This window comes from Gopherus flavomarginatus, chromosome 1 (genome assembly GCF_025201925.1).
Source record: "Gopherus flavomarginatus isolate rGopFla2 chromosome 1, rGopFla2.mat.asm, whole genome shotgun sequence".
Classification (NCBI taxonomy): Eukaryota; Metazoa; Chordata; order Testudines; family Testudinidae; genus Gopherus; species Gopherus flavomarginatus.
In genome coordinates this window covers 143,442,104-143,462,828 of record NC_066617.1, presented here as the reverse complement: position 1 = coordinate 143,462,828, position 20,725 = coordinate 143,442,104, and the positions used below count along the sequence as shown (strand labels likewise).

The following is a 20,725-nucleotide window of genomic DNA, read 5'->3' as shown; positions in this document are numbered from 1 at the left end:
CTCCTGGAGTGGCTTTTCTTTTGTTCTTTTGCCTTTTTTGGTCCTCTGTCCTTCACAGATCCTCTCCATTCTCATTAAATTGTGTGCATGCCTGCCTACGGCCCTGTGGACGTGCCATTTTGCAAATGAGAGTGCACATATTAGGCCCATGTAGCTGTGTGTGTATGGTTGTGTGTACTTATGTTTGCACGTGGATATGATGGTGTGATATCTATATCTGTCTATCTAATCTGTGTGTGTTTGCATGTCAGCATGCAAGTATTGGTGTGTCTTTGTTTATCCAAGTGTGAATTCATGTGCATTTGTACATCCCTGTATTTGTGTGTATGCACATTCATGTCTATAAGCCTGTATTGTCATATGAGTGTGTGTACATGTCTATATGCCTCTATTTATCTGTTTGTAAGCCTGGTCATATGCCTAGGCTGGTCTTTATGTGTGCACATGTCTGTATGTCTGTATGTGTGTGTGTGTGTATGTGTGTGTGTGTGTGTGTGTGTGTGCCTGTATTGTGTATGTGAATGCATGTCTACATGTCTGTACTAGTGTATATGTTTGCACACATATCTATATGCCTGTATCAGTGTATGTGTGTGTGCATGTTGATATGCCTGTATCCTTATAGATGTTTGTGCACGTGTCTATATGCCTGTATCAGTATATGTGTGCATACATGTCTATATGTGTATATTGGTGTATGTGTGCCCCTAATTCTCTGTGTCTGTATTTGTGTGTTTACATATGTGTGTATGTTTGTGTTTTCTGTTTGTGTGCATGTCCATTTGTATTGATATCTCTCTGTGTGTGTATGCATGTGTGTGTGTGTTGGGGGGGTGCATGGATGCATGTCTGTATTTGTTTATCTATGGCATCTTTATATTTTATTATTATTTGTTTATAGTAGCACCCGCTTTGTGTGAATGTTTTGAGGGTCTGGGTGTTTTCCTTTGTTTGTCCGGTACAGTTTGTCCAAGGACAGAGTTCTTAGGAACAAAAAGTAAGGCAAAACAGTACAGATATACAGAAGCTTTTGGTACTTGGAAAGCTATTTGTATTTTGGTGCATTCTTCCCTTGGCAGGAATGAGGTTACGGAAACCGGAAGGAGCAAGGAACTGGACGGGAGAGATAAGAGTTCAGCTGCATGTGATAGGTAGCTCAGCAGTATTGACCAAGGCTTCACAAGAAATCTAGTTCCTTTTCAGCAACATGTGAGAGAGAATGAACACAAGTAAACTTTAGTGTCACCATAGAGAATAAGGTAGGTCACAGCTACCCCTAGCTTGGCCTTTCCCATTGGGAGGCACCTTATGTATGGGATGCTATGGGCATATTTCCTTAAAACTGTAGCACAGACCTGGTTGGAGGCTGGGGAAGGTAAAGTGAAGCAGAGAGCGAGAGTAGCTTTATCATTGTCACAAAAAACTTTAGTGAGCAGGAAAGGAGCACTGGCTCTGGAAATTGCAGCCTTTCAGAGGAAGAAGCGCTATAAAAAGTGTAGAAGGAATGCTAGCTCCGTGGGGAGCTCCTGACTACTCCAGACCCAGCATCTTCCAGCAGAGCATGCCAGAAAGAATAGTACAGTAGTGTCAGCTATGAAGAGATCACATCTACTACAGTCCCAGTCTGCTACAGCAAAAGGCTCTGTAAGGAACAGGGAGGGATCACTGGCTACAGGTGATTAAAAACGATTCCAGTCCTAGTGTCTCTCAGCAGGAGAAAGGCTAGGAAATAGGCCTGGGGCACAATGCGCAAGGAGCGCCTAGCTCAGGGGTGACCAACCTGTGGCTCTGGAGTCACATGCAGCTCTTCAGAAGTTAAGATGCGGCTCCTTGTATAGGCACTGACCATAGGCACTGACTCTGTGGGTGATCTGGGGCTGCAGCACCCACAGGGAAAAATTGGTGGGTGCTTTACACCCACCGGCAGCCAAGCTCCCCTCCCCTCTCCTCCGCCTCACCTCACCTCCGCCTCCTCCCCTGAGCATGTTGCATCCCCCTTCTCCTCCCACAGCTTGCCATCACAAAACAGATGTTTCGCGGCGTAACGAGCTCTGGGAGGGAGTGGGGAGGAGTGGGAATGCAGCACGCTCAGAGGAGGCAAAGGGGAAGAGGCAGGTCGGGTCAGGGATTTGAGGAAGGAGTCCAAAAGGGGCAGAGAGGGGGCAGAGTTTGGGCAGGGACTTTGGGGAAAGGGTTGGAATGGTGGCAGGGCGGGGAGCAAGCACCAGCAGAAGTTGGCACCTATGGTACCGACTCCAGGGCTGGAGCTACAGGTGCCAACTTTCCAATGTGCTGGTGGGTGCTCACTGCTCAACCCCTGGCTCTGCCACAGGCCCTGCCCCCACTCCACCTTTTCCCATGCCCGCCCCTGACTGCCATGCCCTAACTCCTCCCCCCGCCCCTGAGCTTCCTGCATGCCATGAAACAGCTGATCAGGAGGTGTGAGGAGGGCTGCCGGTAGGTGGGAGGTGCTGGGAGCAGGGGGGTGGGGGAGGCAATGGGGGGTCAGCTGCTGACGTATTACTGTGGCTCTTTGGCAATGTACATTGGTAAATTCTGACTCCTTCTGAGGCTCAGGTTGGCCACCCCTGGCCTAGCTACTCCACACTTCAATACAGGAACTCTGGCTGAGTGCAGCTCCAGCCATGCCAAACCTGGCCCCTCCCAAAAGAAACTTCTGAACACAAAAGTGCAGGAACACTGTCTGCATTAGTGTCTTCCAGCTACCTCCAGCAAGAGTTGCTCTATGCAGCCCTGTCCATAGGGAGTTCAGGGCTCCTGTCCCAGCAGGAGGTTCAGTAGGGAACAGTGCAGAACTGGCTACGAGTTCAGAACCTCCTTCAGTAGCATAGATATAAAGATATTTTAAAGGTTAAATTATTTTGAAGGTTTAAATTATTAAAGGTTTAAATAGAGAAGGAAGAGGTTAGAGAATATTTAGATAAATTAGATGTATTCAAGTTAGCAGGATCTGATTAAATTCAATTTAAGGTATTTAAGGATCTAACTGAAGCAATATCAGAACCTTTGTGATTAACTTTGAGAATAGAAGACAGGTGAGGTCCCAGAGGACTGGAGAAGAGCAAACATAATACCTATCTTTAGAAATGGGAACAAAGAGGATCTGGAGAATTATAGACTAGTCAGCCTTACTTTGATACCTGAAAAAATACTAGAACAAATTATTAAACTATGAATGTGTAACCACGTAGTGGATAAAAGAGTGATAAGCAATACCCAGCGTGGATTAGTGAAGAAGAAATTAGGCCAGGCCAACATAATTTCCTTTTTTGACAGGGTTACTGGCCTAATGGATAGGGGAAAGCTGTGGACATGATATATCTTGATTTGAGTAAGATTTTTGACACAATCCCACATGACATTCTCATAAGCAAACTAGGGAAATGTGGTCTAGATGAAATTACTCTATGATGGATACAAAACTTGGTGAAAGACTGTATTCAAAGAGTAATTATCCATGGTTTGCTGTCAAACTGGGAAGGCGTATCTAATGATGTCCTGCAGAGGTAAGTCCTGGGTCTGCTACTCTTCAATATGTTAATAAATGTCTTGGATAATGGAGTGGCGAATGTACTTACAAAACTTGTGAATAACATCAAGCTGGGGTAGGTAGTTAGCACTTTGGAAGGCAGGATTAGAATCCAAAATGGCCTTGACAAATTGGAGAGAGAAATTTGAAATTAGCAAGATGAAATTCAATAAAGACAAGTGCAAGGACTTCACTTAGGAAGGAAAAATCAAATCCATAGCTACAAAATTGGGTATAACTGGCTAGGTGCTATTACTACTAAAAAGGATCTGGAGGTTATAGTGGCTCACAAATTGAATATGAGTCAACAATGTGATGCAGCTGCGAAAAAGGCTAATATCATTCTGGGGTGTATTAACAGCAGTGTTGTATGTAAGACATGGAAGGTAATTGTCCTGCTGTATTCAGCACTGGTGAGGCCTTTCTTGGAGTACTGTATACAATTCTGGGTGCCACACTTTAGGAAAGATGTGGATAAACTGGAGAGAGTACAGAGGAGAACAACAAAAATGATGAAAAGTTTAGAAATGTTGACCTATAAGGAAAAGTTTTAAAAAACTGGATAAGTATACTCCTGAGAAAAGAAAACTGACAGAATTTGACAGCAGTATTCAAATAGGTTAAAAGCTGTTACAAAAGGGATGGTGATCAATTGTTCTCCATGTCCACTGAAGGTAGGACAAGAAATAATGGACTTAATCAGCAGCAAGGGGGATTTAAATTAGATATTAGGAAAAACTTTTTAACTGTAAGGATAGTTAAGCACTGGATCAGGCTTTCAAGGGAGGTTGTGGAATCCCATAATTGGAGGTTTGCAAGAACAGGTTGGAAAAACACCTGTCAGGGGTGGTCTAGGTTTACTTGCTCCTGCCTCAGTGCAGGGAGCTGGACTAGATGAGCTCTTGAAGTCCCTTTCATCTCTACATTTCTATGATTTTGAATATCAAGAAGGTCTGAAGCTGAATTCACAGAGATATTACAGGTGATGAACCAGTCTGGCGCAGACATGTTAAAACTGTGAACACCCACAAGGTAGAGTTCTGGATTTGAATTTGAGCCAAGACCTTCACTTCCTATGTGATCTTTATACAGATCTAAGTAAAGTGTTTCACCTCTAAAACATCAGTTCCAATACAGCCCTAGGCCAGAGGGGAGTGGATAGCTCACCAAGTTTTGGGACTGGAATAGAAAATCTTTTACCTCAAAGGCACCGTAGCGGGGTGGTCACCTGCTCCTGCTCTGAAGGGCTTAAAACAGCCCTGGGGGAGGACTGCGGCAGGGCATAGCAGCAAGCCTCGGCTGACTGGGGAAACAGCCACAGCTGAGGCCAAGCTCCAATCAGGTCGCAGCTGGCCCTGTAAAAGGATTGCAAGCCAGGCACTCAGGCCATCCCTCTCTAGCAGTAGAGAGAGAAGGGTGTGGCTGCCTGGGAAATGAAAGGTACCAGAGTAGAGCTGTGCTGGGGAATAGGGCAAGGAAGATGGGGAGCTCTCACCTGGGAAACCCCAAGGCTGCAGGCCTTGTCTAAAGCCAAATAGGTACTGGGGTTGCAGGGGTGCAGCCTGGGGGTAGACAGAGGCAGCAGGTTCAAACCCCCCTTGCTGATGATGAGTGATACAGACTGCAGTCTGCCCCAGTGTGTGTGGGCTAGATGAGGACTGGCAGTGAACACTGAGACAAGGTGAGGACAGAGGGTGGGGATTCCCCTGGGAGGGGAGCCCAGAGAGTGGGGGTACTGCCAGGAGGCAGCACCCAAGCTAAAGAGGTACCAGGGTCTGGGAGAGACATGGGGGCCAGCGACAAGCAGGACATCAGCCTGCAGAGGGTGCTCCAAAGGCTGGACAAGTAAATTCCCTGGATGACCAGCAGGAGATGCCACAGGGTGAGTCCTCCCATTGCTACAGGCACTTTGTCCAATCCAACCCTGGACACCAGCAAGTGCTAATTAATTTCAATCTGAATTCCTTAATTAGACACTCAAATTTGTTCCCATCCAATGGATGTTTGGTGGGCTCTCTCTAATAAGATGAGAGGTGTCTCCATCAAGTTCTTGGTGGGACAGATGTATATGTTGCAAAAACCACCATCACAAATGGGCATAGGTGACCCTGTTGTTGTCACTCTCAGCAGAGAGGCCAAGGACTGACATGACCAATGGAAATAGAGCTCCCCTTTTACCACTCCAGAGCAGGGATGAGGTGGTATATGTGGGCGAACCTCTCACAACTGCTGTACCCATTTCTTTGCAGGAGGAAATGTGCTTTGGCTGAGGACAGTGCCTCTCCCAGCTCGATTTACTTTATTTTAACAGGTGGGAACTTCCTGTACTTCTGCATGCACTTTATTTGAGGAAGATTATATTCCTGTGCCAAGTCTCCTGGCCAGGCCCTTGTCTCTCTGCAAACAAAGCAAGTGCAGGGGAACAGGAAGGGAGACGCTGATCCCGGATGGGGGAAGTAGGGTGCAATTCCCCTTTCCCATGATACAGACAAGCAGGATGCTGCCCATTCCCTGATGCATGTTAAAATAAAGAAATTAAGGTGTAGGCTTGTGCTGAGCAGGATTATACGACAGAAGTGGTTAAATGCTGGCAAATGCAGCCCAGTCTGCACTAGTGCTACCATTGGTGGAGCTGCATGCCTGTTAGCATGGCAACAGACAGAAGGAAAATTGAAAACAAGATGGAAAGAACCACAGACAATGTCCCACACAGTAGTCTAGTCAAGGATAAATGCGGATAAACAGTTTACTCACTTCTCATTTGGGGAATACGATATTTGATCACTTCTGACCTAAGGAATAAAGCGTTTATTCACTCCTCTCTTGTGATAAGTGAATCCTGGCTGCACAACTGATGTGCACATTATCTACCATCTGGTTACACTCAGCAACAGATCATTGGGAAAATTGTGGCCTGTAAAAAACCTACAAGGAGCCATCCAGGGCTACTGCTTGATACATTTGCTGACCGCTAAAAGCAGGTGACATTTATATTTTTACAGTTTTATGTCATTTTCGCCTATTTTGTAGAAAATGAAGTGTCAGCAATCAAACATTCTTATGTTTTGGGGCAAGAAACAGAATGTTTCCTTGACAAGTTGGAGTTTGGTTTCTGAAGCTGAACAGTTTACCAATGTCACTTTTTTACCATTACCCCTGGACTCAGACAGTTTGTCTGTGCAGGGCCTGCTGCTCCTGTACCTTTTCCTCAATGTGCCTTTCCCCTTCAGCCGGTGAGCTTGTCCACCCTAGGAACAGCTTTCTAAAAAACGCAGTAGCTAATGTGCTATCTACACAGGGGTTTTAAAACATAAGCTGTAGCTTTGCCATGTTTGCTGGTTGAGGTGACCCCTAGCAAGGTGTTTCATGTTCACCCCCATGTGCTAAGGCAAGTGAAAGCTACAACTTGCCCTCTCGGTTTTTCTCCAACCAATCCTCGGGTTCTGTCTCCCTTCTGTTCTCTATCCTTCTCCTCTTCCCTCCATCCCCCCTTTCTCTCCACCTGATTTTCTATCACTCCGTTTTCTGTCTTCCAAAAAGTCTCCTTCCATCTCCCTATGCTCTTTTCATCTGTCTCTATATCTTCCTATCAGACACTATTTCTCTGTCCCCATCAGCCTCACTCTCCCTTCTCCTTCCCATCACTCTATCAGTATCTCTAGATCTATTCCCTCCACGCTTGCCCAGGAGCTGTAGAGGAAGGATGTCTTAAGGTTACAGAGGGGTTAAGAGAAGGGAGTCAAAGGGGAGAGCATGGGGTGCTGACCTTAGTTGTCCTACGGACTCATTGCCTCCTGATGGTGCGACAGTGTTGGCAGGGGGAAATAGAGCTTTGAGGCTGTGTGCTGGCACACACGTCCTCAGCAGCACAAGCACAGTGTTCTTGCTGCAGCCTGCAGCCCTCATCTGAACTCTGGGGGAGGGGAAGCATGCTAGATAAAGGAAACTCAGAACAGGGCAGAGAGATGTAATGCCACACAGGGATCTCAGAGGAGGATGGAGAGTTGAGTGGAATCAGAGTGGTGAATTATTGCTGCTTACTAAATGAGAAAAGGAAAGTGCCGCTCATTCTGCTTCACTGCTTCCATTCGCCATCTCTCTGCTAAGGCACCTCAATCCTGCCTGCAATACACCCTGCTAGTCCAGTCCTGGGTGTCCTCAAAGCTCTGCTGATGCACCTGAGTCTTGTCTATCCCCCCGATATTCCAGTTCTGCCCTCAATCCCCCTCCCAAGCTGTACCAATGCTTCTTCCATCGTCCCCTGCAGCTGCCTGATATTTCATTTTCACAGCTCTGCCAATGCCCCTCACTCCTGCCATTCAGCCCCCCTGCTATCACAATCCTGGCCTCCCCACACCTAGAGTACTAACGCATGAGTCATTCCAACAAGGTCAGTTAGAGGGATGACCTTGCTGAAAAAGTGACAGAGGAGCCAGTCCTTGTGCAGCAAAGAAGATGTGAGGAAGGAGACCAGACAACAAAAGGAGATTTTGCAACAATAAGAACATAGTCAAGATCAGGAGAGGGAAGGAGAATGAAATTGGTAAGACTGGAACATCTTTTCCCAACCACAAGGACCAGATGTCCCTTGGGAAAGGTGGGAATGGCGAGGTAATTTTGGTCGGCCCTTCTGTCAAAAACAAACTAATAAAATGTAGGGAATAAAAATGGAGGAGAGGCAGAAACCTGCTTTTTTCATCCCCCAGCAAAGGTGATTAAGGAAGCTGGAATGGCAGATGTATGGGGGCAGGCTAAAGGAGTTAAATCTGTACAGCTCGGCTAAGTGACAACTGGGGCAGACAGGATAACTGTAGGCAGGGCTCCCAGCTGCCAAGCAGGGAACATAGCAGCTCTGAGAGCCTCAACTCCAGCCAGGGCTTCAGGGGCTGATAAGAATATGGAGGGTGAGAGGAAGTAAAACTGTTTGTGGAGCTCCAGGATTTACTGTTTGACGTCCGCCCATCACAATTCTATGCCCCCTCCCCCATTACCACAGCATCTGAGCCCCTCACAATCTTTAATGTATGTTGTCTCACCACCACCCTGTTAACTAGAGCAGTGCTATTATCCCCATGGTACAGATAAGTAACTACGGCCCAGAGAGGCTAAGTGATTTGTCCAATGACACACAGGAAAACTGAGATACAGCAGTGAATTGAACCCAGGTTTCCACAAGTCACAGGCTTGCACTGTAACCATTGGACCATCCTTTCTCTCTCTCTGCTGTTTACCTGCTCTCTTTGCAGATCTCCCTCACTTGAGTGCTCAGTGACTGGGAGGGAGACACTGGAAACAAAGAGAAAGAGACTGAAGGGAAAAAAGAATGAAGCAAGGAGAAACATACAAAGAGAAAGGGACAGAAAGAACAGTAAGAGTAAATGAAACAGAAAAAAGGGGAGACAAGTTAAGACAGTGGTCCCCAACGTGGTGCCCACGGGCGCCATGGTGCCTGCCTGGGCATTTATGTGCACCCACCTAGTGCCCAGCAGAGGAGAGAAGCCGCAGCCCTGCACCTGCCAGGGACAGAGAACTCCGGGGCCCGCAGGCTGCAGGCATCAGTGTTCTCTGTCCCTGGCAGGCGCAGGGCTGCGGCTTCTCTCTGGCTTTTCCAGGGCTGCAGGCTGTGGGAGCCAGTGTTCTTGGTCCCCGGCAGGCTTGGGGCCGCGGCTTAAACTGGAGAGAAGCCACAGCCCTGTGCCTACTGAGGACAGAGAACTCCAGGGCTGCAGGCTGCATTCACCAGTATTCTCTGTCCCTGGCAGGGCAGGGCCTGTCTAGTGCCCAGCAGGGGAGAGAAGCCGGGACCCAACGCCTGCTGGGGACAGAATAATCCGGGGCTGCGGGCGCCGGCATTCTCTGTCCCTGGCAGGCACTGGGCTGCAGCTTCTCTCTGGCTTCTCCGGGGCTGCAGGCTGAAGGAGCCGGTGTTCTTGGTCCCCGGCAGGTGCGGGGCCACAGCTTAAGCTGGAGAGAAACCACAGCCCTGCACCTGCCGGGGACAGAGAACTCTGGGGCTGCAGGCTTCATTCTATGTTAAAGTAAGAATAATAAATACATTTGGACCAGCAGTTCAACAATGTTTTACTTTTTTAAAATAAATAAGATGAAAACTGTTTATGATATTTATTTTGTAAAAGCTCCTTAATTTTTCTTACAGGTAGTAAAAAAAGAGCAAATTCACAAGGTAAGGTGAAAGAGTAATTGCTGAATATTTTAATACCTTTTACATGTAAAATTACCCTTTTTATTTTATGGATTCATCTAATATGTAATATTAAATATAATTTTTTGTATTAATGTACAAATACAAAATAAGCCTTGAAAAATTGTTGGCGCCCGCCACACTCTTCTGAAAACATGAATGGGCTATTGGCCACAAAAAGGTTGGGGACCACTGAGTTAAGAGATGCTGAAAAAGAAGAGATGAACAAGAGAGAGAGAGAAAAGAAAGATGGGTAGGAAAGAAAGAATGAAAAAGAGGTGGAGAAAAATAAGATAAGTACTGAAGAGACGGAAAAGAAGAGAGCGAGAGAGAAGGAGATCTGATGTAGAAACGTCCCTGTTGCAACTGATGAAATCTGCCCCACTTCCTGGAAGTGGCTTGTGGGTTCTCTCTTCTGCCTCAACAAGAGTTGCTCAAGAGTGTTAGCTGAACCTTGAGAAGGATGCTCAAGCAGCCACTGAGGGAAGTGAAGCAATGCTTCATGGAGGGGGAGAAGAACATGTGCTCTCTGGGTGATAATAGGTGTTTTTTATCTCTAACTTCTGTGACATTTATTTACAAACCTTCAAAAAGTCTCTGTTATCAGTCCCAAAACTCCTCTGAAGAACATTGGGAAGCATCACTTGGGTGTATAACACCAAAAGGTTCCCTGATGCTCACTGCATGTTTTCTGTCCAGAATATCAGGTCCACAACAGACAGTGTCTGCAAACACCCTCAGATACAGGATCTGCAGCCTATGCCAGGCCAAGAAGACAAGTTTCATTGGGCAGTTGAGCACATTAATCAAGCAGAGGTTCTTCATGGGACAGACAAGTGGCTTCTACAAATATTTAGACATAGCCTGATGGACACCTGCTTCAATCTCTCAGAAGAATCATTCTGTCAGGATGACCAGACATGAAGAATCATAGAAGTGTAGGATGGAAAGGGATCTCGAGATGCCATCTAGTCTAATACCCTGCACTCAAGGTGGGACTACATAGTAACTAGACCATTCCTGACAGGTGTTTGTCTAACCATTTCTTTAAAACCTCCTATCATCTAGTCCAGTCTCCTGCACTCAGGGCAGGACTACATAACCTATTCTTAAAAACCTTTGCAAATTGATTTCTTGATTATTTGCTCCATTATCTTTGTGGGTACTGAAGTTAAGCTGACTGGTCTGTAATTCCCTGGGTTGTCCTTATTCCCCTTTTATAGATTGGCATTATATTTGCCCTCTTCCAGTGCTCTGGAATCTCTCCTGTCTTCCATGACCTTTTGAAGATAATCCCTAATGGCTCAGATATCTTCTCAGTGAGCTCCTTGAGTATTACAACATGTATTTCATCAGGCCCTGCTGATTTGAAGACATCTAATTTTCTAAATAATTTTTAACTTGTTCTTTCCCTATGTTAACCTCAGATCCTACCTCATTTTCACGGGAATTCACAGTTAGATGTCCAATTGCTACTAAACTTTTTGGTGAAAACTAAAACAAAAAATGTCTTTCAACAAGTCTGTCATTTCCACATTCTCTTATTCTCCCTCCCACCCCATTGAGTAACGGGCCTACCCTGTCTTTGGTCTTCCTCTTGCTTCTAATCTAATTTTAGAATGTTTTCTTGTTATCCTTTATGTCTCTAGCTAGTTTTTTCTCATTTTGTGTCTTGGTCTTTTCAATTTTGTCCCTACATATTTGTGGTGTTTGTTTATATTAATCCTTTGTAATTTGACCTAGTTTCCACTTTTTGTAGGACCCTTTTTTAAATTTCAGATAATCAAAGATCTTCTGGTTAAGCCAGGGTGGTCAATTACCAGACTGCCTATCTATCCTACACAGTGGAATAGTGCCTTCCTTAACAATGTCTCTGAAAAACTATGAACTCTCTTGAACTTTAAAAGAGAACCACCATGAATGTATCCAGTTAAGTCCATTAATGGCTATTAGCCAGGATGGGTAAGGAATGGTGTCCCTAGCCTCTGTTTGTCAGAGGATGGAGATGGATGGCAGGAGAGAGATCACTTGATCATTGCCTGTTAGGTCCACTCCCTCTGGGGCACCTGGCATTGGCCACTGTCAGTAGACAGGATACTGGGCTAGATGGACCTTTGGTCTGACCCAGTAAGGCTGTTCTTATGAACTGTTTTCCCCCTTAGATTTGCTTCCCGGGGATCTTACTGACCAACATTAGTTTGCTAAAGTCTGCCTCCTTGAAATCAATTATCTTTATTCCGGTGTTTTCCCTCCTACCCTTCCTTAGAATCATGAACTCTTATCATTTCATGATCACTTACACCCAAGCTGCCTTCCACTTTCAAATTCTCAAACAGTTCCTCCCTATTTGTCAAAATCAAATCCAGAACAGCCTCTCCCTTAGTTGCTGTCTCCACCTCTGAAATAAAAAATTGTCTCCATACATTCCAAGAACTTGTTGGATAATCTGTGCAGTGCTGTATTATTTTCCCAACAGATGTCTGGATAACTGAAGTCCCCCATCACCACCACGTCCTGTGCTTATTAGTTAGTGTCCTATTTATTTATTAAATAAAGTCTCATCTACCTCTTCTTCCTGGTTAGGTGGTCTGTAGTAGACCTCTACCATGACATCATCCCCCCTTTTTTTAACCCCTTTTATCCTGACCCAGAGATTCTTAACAAGTCTGTCTCCTATTTGCATCTCAACCTCAGTCCAAGTGTATATATCTTTGCCCTCGTCCAGACTAACCCGCGGCATCGGCGGGTTAAAATCGATTGCTTGGGGATCGATATATCGCGTCTAGTCTGGACGCGGTGTATCGATCCCCGAGCGCGCTTACATCGATTCTGGAACTCCATCAATCCGAACGGAGTTCCGGAATCGACACGGAGAGCCGCAGACATCGATGCTGCGCCGTCCAGACTGGTGAGTACCTCGATTTTAGAAATTCGACTTCAGCTACGTTATTCACGTAGCTGAAGTTGCGTATCTAAAATCGATTTTAATTCCTAGTCTGGACGTGGCCTTAGATATACAAGACAATACCTCCTCCCTTTTTTGGTGTAATATCCTGGGGAAGGTTCTGTGATGGGTTGGACACCCTGGAATGTCACCTGGTGTGCTGAGACACCACTGAGTCAGTCTATTCTGCCAGCGTGGGTCCAACCTGTCACAGTGGTGTAGTTGAGTAGCATAGTATGCACAGCCTATTGCCCTGAAACACCGGTGGTGATTTTAAGTGAGTTTTAAGTGTGGTGGCTAGAGAACAGACAAAGTGGTTACTGGTTTGTTGTTTTCTGTCTGCTTATTTCGGGAAAGAGAAGTAGGGACAGAAAGGTAGGAAAATTACTGAAAGTGAAGTTCTCAAAAAGTTGGAGCTGCACAGGGTGCAAGCAGAAGAAAATGAAAGGATGCATAAGAGACAGATTTGTCACAAGGGGTGGGGGTGAGTAGAGCCAGCTCCTGTCCAGTGGCTGTTCCCTCAGGTGAGGGGAATGTTTTGCCTGACAGTAGGGAGACTGTCTAGGTTGTTGGCTGTCAGGAAGTTGCAGTTAAGCAAGGGACAAATCCTGCTCTAGGATGCATAGGGAAATGTGTCCTGGAGGAAGGGAAGCCTTAGAGGGGGAAAGTGGGAACCAAGAAACTGTTGAGGGGGGGCAAGGTGAGGATTCCATGGGCTCTGTAACTGGAGGCCAACTCAGTTCAGAGACAGAGGAGTGTACAGGGCTTGCTAGTGAAGGGTCTGTCGTGGTTGGTAGCTGTGAACCCACAGCTGGACAGGGGACAGATTTCTCTCCAGGGAGCACAGGGGGAGGGGTGCCCTGGCAGGGGGCCCAGAAAATGAGGTTAAGAAGGAATGTAAGGGAGTACAGGATTGTTTCCCCACTCATTACAGGGAAAGGTTTGTCCAGGAGAAATTTGCTGGATCTGCATCTGTAATACCAGCATCTCACCTGTGGCTCAGGTTTTAAGAGGGACCTGTGTAACTGACCTCTCTGAGGGGAGCAGCCATACAGCTGACAACTTGGGAAGAGCAAGAGGAGTGATCAAGGATACCCCAATCCAGGCCCCACTTTTTCAAAATGTTTTTCTTGCTGTATTTGTGAAAACTAAGTCTGTCTCTTTAAGGTGGCAGGGGGTAGTGGCTTCTTCCAAGTATTTTGGTGTCTGTGAACATGCTAATGATCGACCTGATGAAGGGGCAGAGACGGCCACTTCCCAGGCAGGTAAACCCCTCATAGAATCATAGAAGATTAGGATTGGAAGAGACCTCAGGAGGTCATCTAGTCCAACCCACCTGCTCAAAGCAGGACCAACTCCAACTAAATTATCCCAGCCAGGGCTTTGTCAAGCCTGACCTTAAAAACCTATAAGGAAGGAGATTCCACCATGTCCCTAGGTAACCCATTCCAGTGCTTCACCACCCTCCTAGTGAATAGTGTTTCCTAATATCCAACCTAGACCTCACCCACTGCAACTTGAGACCATTGCTCCTTGTTTTGTCATCTGCTACCAGTGAGAACAGCCGAGCTCCATCCTCTTTGGAACCCCCTTTCAAGTAGTTGAAAGCAGCTATCAAATCCCCCCTCATTCTTCTCTTCTGCAGACTAAACAATCCCAGTTCCCTCAGCCTCTCCTCGTAAGTCATGTCCCCCAACCCCCTGATAATTTTCGCTGCCCTCTGCTGAACTCTCTCCAATTTTTCAACATCCTTTCTGTAGTGGGGGGCCCAAAACTGGATGCATTATTCCAAGTGTGACCTTGCCAGTACCAAATGGAGGGGAATAATCACTTTCTTTGATCTGCTGGCAATGCTCCTACTAATACAGCCCAATATGCTGTTGGCCTTCTTGGCAATGAGGGCACTGACTCATATCCAGCTCCTTTGTTTGTTCCCAAGTTTTTTTCCAGGAAGCTGAAGGGAACCTGTGATGGGTTGGACCCCCTGGGATGTCACCTGATGTGCTGGGACACCACTGAGTTAGACTATTCTGCCAGCCTGGGCCCCCTTTTACCTGGTCTTGCTGGGCTAGGCTCCCCAGCCTTTTCTAGCCAAGCACACAGGCAGGGCCATACCCAGCTGCACAGAGAGACAGATCTGCTCTGGGAAGGCTCAGCTTAAGGAGTTTGCCACAGCACCCAGACGTCCACACCCTTTGGAGTCCAAATACAAAATTATATGAAATTCGCCACCCCTCAATGTGGAGGGGAGTATACACAACTTCTTGCCCCCCCGGTTAGAAATCACATAAACTGGGTTGTATTGTAAACCAGAAATAAATGTATTAACTATAACAAGTGTATTTTAAGTAGTTAAGGAGGTAGCAGACAAAACAGACTACTAAGAAAATAAAAAAGAGCATGCAAACTAAGCTTAATACACTAAAGAAACTGGTTATACATAAGTTCTCACCTTGGAAAGTGTAGTTTGAGATAATGGACCTCAGGGATTTGCACAGTTTGCTATATTAGTGGAATATGAATGTGCCATACCCTGTCCACTCTACAGCCAATATATGGGCACAGCAGAAGCAAGAAATAACTATAAAAAACATACTTCACATTTGTGCCTAGTTATTATGGTGTTTAGGTGTCTGAGGCCCACTAACATAACAATCAGACTATATAGATAGATGGGAAGGAAACCGACGGAAAGACTGACTGACATAGCACACTGGAGACTACTGCCCACAATATAACTAGTGTTATGAACAGACTAGCGTGTGTGTATTACTGTTTTTTACTGCATGGAATCAGAACTGTTCAACTGTGTGTCATAGCCCTTATACTGTTGTTGATGGGCGACAACAAGGAGTAATAGATTGAAACTGGGGAGGGGAATGGAGAGGAGAACGGATATAAGAAGTGTATCCTACTGATGAGCATCTATTAGACTGTAGCCTAGTCTGGAAGCCTCTTTGACAACTAGAACTAGACAAAGCTCCAGAAAAAGGATTGTAGGGAAGGAAAAATCCTGCCTTGATCCCAGGGGAGGGGTGAATGGAGAAGATATGATCAAATGCTCTAAATCTTTTCTGTCCCTAATTTTGGCTGCTCACTAGACCCACTTCAAAAATTGTAGAAAACACTTTACTCAGATGACCCTGTCCCTGGACCAACAACCCTTTATAGGCCAGCAGCCTCATCCTTCCAGTGCTACACCAGCATTAAACTCAACTCGCTCCAATGTGACATTAGCTTTTAACACTGCCAGGGAGGGAGAAGGGGCACCTTTGATCCCTTGTTTTTTTCCCTAGTTTAGAAAGCGCTTCCGAGATATACACATACATCTCCACACACAAGTAAGTATCAGATACCCCAGTCCCTTGGCAGAAACCTGTGCTCATGTTCCCTGGGAGCCATCAGACCTCCCTCCTGCCTCTCCAGTTCCATTCTTCTTTTCTCTTATATCATATGACAGGCTGATGTGAAGTCTTTTCCAATCTGTGCTGGATTTAGGTGTGAGAGGCTGAGGAATCCCAGCCAGGGTAACTTTATACAGACAGAAACCAAAGGTCTGTTGGGGACACCTTCCCCTCATACAAGACTGGGTATAGGGTCAGCTTCTAGGAAGGGGAGCATGAGGCTGTTATAGACTTCAGGAGAAATCTTTGAAGCCAAAAGAGGAAAGCCAAAGTTATGGAGGGATGGGAGGGAGGATAGAAGAGATTAATGCACCCATATTCCTCTCTCTGGTTCTCCTGCAATGCTCCCTGATAAATATCCTATCCCCCCTGCCATATCTGATGCCCCTCATCTCCCACTAGTTTTCACCTGGCTTCCTCTGATACATTCCCCTAATACCCTTCCCTCCCTGCTTCACCCCTTCTCTCATGCTCTCTTGATCTGCTCACACCATGCACTTTTGACCTCTTCCCAATCTGCATTGACTCTCCAGCAAGGCTGTTCCTCTGATGCATCCTTTCTCTGGTGCATTCCTTCTCTACATGCTTTCTCATGCCTCTCTCTGTCTGATGTACCCCATTCCATGGTGCACCCAAGATATTCCCCTTATTCCCTCCATAATTCCCCCTCTCCCCCACTGATGCACACTGAAATCCTCATCCTCAGCCCCCTCCTTTGACATTCTCTTTGGCTGTTATATTAATTACCTTTGATATAGAATCCCCCGCCCCCTATATTCTCCTCAAGTGTTTTCCTCCCACTCTGGAATCCCTGACTCCCCCATGCCCATCAGCTGTGATGCTGAGGTCCTCTCAGGACTTATATCCTCACTTATCCCCAGCTCAGTTTCCAACCTCTAAATAGCCCATGTATTTCATGCCTCAGCCATCTCTCTTCCAGGAAATCTGGATAGAGGGGGAAAGCAGTACCTATGCCAATACCTCCACATCAGCAGAGCCAGCCACAGGATCCTGCAGCGCTCTCCTTCCAGGAGTTCCTCTCCCATCCCCCCAGACTGTAGGCACAAGGAGCCCATCATGACACCTCCTTGCCTTTCTCTTTCTACAACTGTTCCCTAAAGATGAAGGAAGGCCAGGCCTGGGAGATATTATCCCCACTTCCAGGAGAGAAGAAGGCGGTCCAACAAAGGGAAACCCTCAAGACTGAACCCAGAGCCCCAGGTCACTGTCCTGGGAGCCCTGCCCACAAGAAGGATTGAACAAGAGCGCGTGTCCTGTTTATGAAATGTCCGGGGGTGCTGTGGTGTAAGAGAAAGGAGGGGACTGACCCAGGCCATATGCTGTCTTTAGCTGCTGGATCTCGAATATAATCAAGGATGGATTCTCAGCTTCCTCTATCCCCTCTCTTTGTGTCCCCCATCCTTTATTTCATATATGCTCTCTCCTTCCCCACCCTTATCCCCAGGGAAGGCCTCAGCTGCGGGGTTGCCATGGAGACAGTACTGTCATAGCAACCAAATGGTGGCAAAAAATTGAGCACTGTAGGGATGGCTGGTGTGAGATCAACAATCGGACACCTGCTGAGATTCTTTTTTTATGCTTCTGCCACTATGGTTTCCTGCCCCACTCCCACAAATAGTGAAAGCAGAAGTAAGGCTGGTCCCAGCTGTGAGAAGAGCCACCAGAGCATACTGTATGTGTTCAATGCCTCCTGGCCTACCACCTGGTGAGTGTCCACAATTCCTGGAGCAGTGTGAAGCATTTCACCCTCTCTGGTTTCTCTGTAATACTACACATTTCCAGGAAAATTAGGAAGCACTATATGCACCACTTCCTCTTGTCTGCCAGGTTCCCATCCCTACAGACTGAGACGATCAGGTCACGAGGATTTATTTTCTCCATTTTCAACAAGGATTCTGCTGTCTTTTGTTCCAGTTTGCAGGCATGTAACACATTTATAACTACTTCGGAGTGGCTCTTCGGCTCATGTACCTTGTTAGATGTTAGCACTAAGATTTCTGACCTAGATTCTCAAAGGTATTTGGGCACCTAACTCCCATTAATTTCAACACAGAGAAAAGTGGGTGAGGTCACATGCTTTACTGGACCAACTTCTGTTGGTGGAAGAGACAAGCTTTTGAGCTACACAAAACTCTTCCTCAATTCCACTTCTTCCTGAGGAAGAGCGCTTTGTAGCTCAAAAGCTTGTCCCTTCCACCAACAGAACTTGACCAAGTAAAAGATATAACATCACCTACCCCTATCTCTCTCAGACCCTGGGACTAACAGATCTGCAACACTGCATAATTTCAGTTGGAGACAGATGCCTAATAACTTTGAGAATCTGGTCCTTTGCCCTTCTGCCCAAGAATAATAAATATTTCTCCTCCAAAATAATTTCTTTTGAATAAAAAAAATCCAATCTAAATTTAAAAATTACTAGTGGAGAATCCACCACAACCCTGGGTAAATTGTTCCAATGATTTATTACTCTTACTATTAAAAAAATCATGCCTTATTTCCAGTCTGAATTTTTCTAATTTCAACTTCCAGCCATTGCCTCATTTAATACCTTTCTCTCTAGATAGAACAGCCAGTTATCAAATATTTTTTCTCCACATAGTTACTTATAGACTGTAATCAAGTCACCCTCTCTTTGTTAAGTAAAATAGATTGAGCTCTGTGAGCCTACCACTATAAGGCATATTTTCTAATCCTTTAATCATTCTCATAGCTCTTTTCTGAACCCTCTCCAATTCATCAACACTTTTCTTGAATTGTGGACAGAAGAACTGGACACAGTATTCCAGTAGCAGGCTCACCAGTGCCAAATACAGAGGTAAAATAATCTCTCTACTTCTACTAAAGATTCCAGTTTACGCATCCAAGGATCATATTAGATCTTTTGGACACAGCGTTCTTGTTCAGCTGATTATCCACTATGACCTCCAAATCTTTTTCAGAATCACTGTTTCCAAGGATAAGAGTCCCCCATCCTGTAAGTATGGCCTACATTCTTTATTTCTAGATGTATACATTTACAGTTAGTCATATTAAAACATATGTTTGCTTGCACCCAGTTTACCACAAGATCCAGATCAATTTGTACCAGTGACCTGTTCTCTTCAGCATTCACCACTACCCCAATTTTTGTGTTATCTAAAAACTTTATCAGCAATGATTTTGTTTTCTTCCAGGTCATTGATAAAAACATTAAACAGTGTACGGTCAAGAACTGATCCCTACAGGACCCCACTAAAGACACAGTTGCTCAATGACAAAGCCTTTGAGAAGGTCCATCAACAAAGGCTGTTATGCAAATTAAGCTGTCATGGGATAAAAGGGAAGGTCCTTTCATGGATTGAGAACTGGTTAAAAGACAGGGAACAAAGGGTAGGAATTAATGGTAAATTCTCAGAATGGAGAGGGGTAACTAGTGGTGTTCCCCAGAGGTCAGTCCTAGGACCAATCCTATTCAATTTATTCATAAATGATCTGGAGAAAGGAGTAAACAGTGAGGTGGCAAAATTTTCAGATGATACTAAACTGCTCAAGATAGTTAAGACCAAAGCAGACTGTGAAGAACTTCAAAAAGATCTCACAAAACTAAGTGACTGGGCAACAAAATGGCAAATGAAATTTAATGTGGATAAATGTAAAGTAATGCACACTGGAAAAAATAACCCCAACTATACATACAATATGATGGGAGCTAATTTAGCTACAATGAGTCAGGAAAAAGATCTTGGAGTCATCGTGGATAGTTCTCTGAAGATGTCCACGCAGTGTGCAGAGGTGGTCAAAAAAGCAAACAGGATGTTAGGAATAATTAAAAAGGGGATAGAGAATAAGACTGAGATTATATTATTGCCCTTATATAAATCCATGTATGCCCACATCTCAAATACTGTGTACAGATGTGGTCTCCTCACCTCAAAAAAGATATACTGGCAGTAGAAAAGGTTCAGAAAAGGGCAACTAAAATGATTAGGGGTTTGGAGAGGGTCCCATATGAGGAAAGATTAAAGATGCTAGGACTCTTCAGCTTGGAAAAGAGGAGACTAAGGGGGATATGATAGAGTTATATAATATCATGAGTGATGTGGAGAAAGTGGATAAGGAAAAATTATTTACTTATTCCCATAATACAAGAACTAGGGGTCACCAAATGAAATTAATAGGCAGCAGATTTAAAACAAATAAAAGGAAGTTCTTCTTCATGCAGCGCACAGGCAACTTGTGGAACTCCTTACCTGAGGAGGTTGTGAAGGCTAGGACTATTACAGCGTTTAAAAGAGAACTGGATAAATTCATGGTGGTTAAGTCCATAAATGGCTATTAGCCAGGATGGGTAAGGAATGGTGTCCCTAGCCTCTGTTTGTCAGACGATGGAGATGGATGGCAGGAGAGAGATCACTTGATCATTGCCTGTTAGGTTCACTCCCTCTGGGGCATCTGGCATTGGCCACTGTCGGTAGACAGATACTGGGCTAGACAGACCTTTGGTCTGACCCGGGACAGCCATTCTTGTGTTCTTATGTTCTTATGATAATTCCCCATTTACAATCACATTTTAAGATATATCAGTTAGCCAGTTTTTAATTTTGTATCGTTCTAGTTTTTTA

At 45.3% G+C, this 20,725-nt stretch overlaps 1 long non-coding RNA gene across 1 annotated transcript; it reads left to right on the top strand.

The window, feature by feature from the left end:
- The first annotated feature begins 1,189 nt into the window (after positions 1-1,189).
- On the top strand, positions 1,190-19,034 carry LOC127057868 (uncharacterized). Its single transcript, XR_007776208.1, has 5 exons — positions 1,190-1,259; positions 7,941-8,093; positions 9,708-9,734; positions 10,452-10,744; positions 18,835-19,034. It is a non-coding gene; the product is annotated as an uncharacterized LOC127057868 (long non-coding RNA).
- Positions 19,035-20,725: the final 1,691 nt, after the last annotated feature.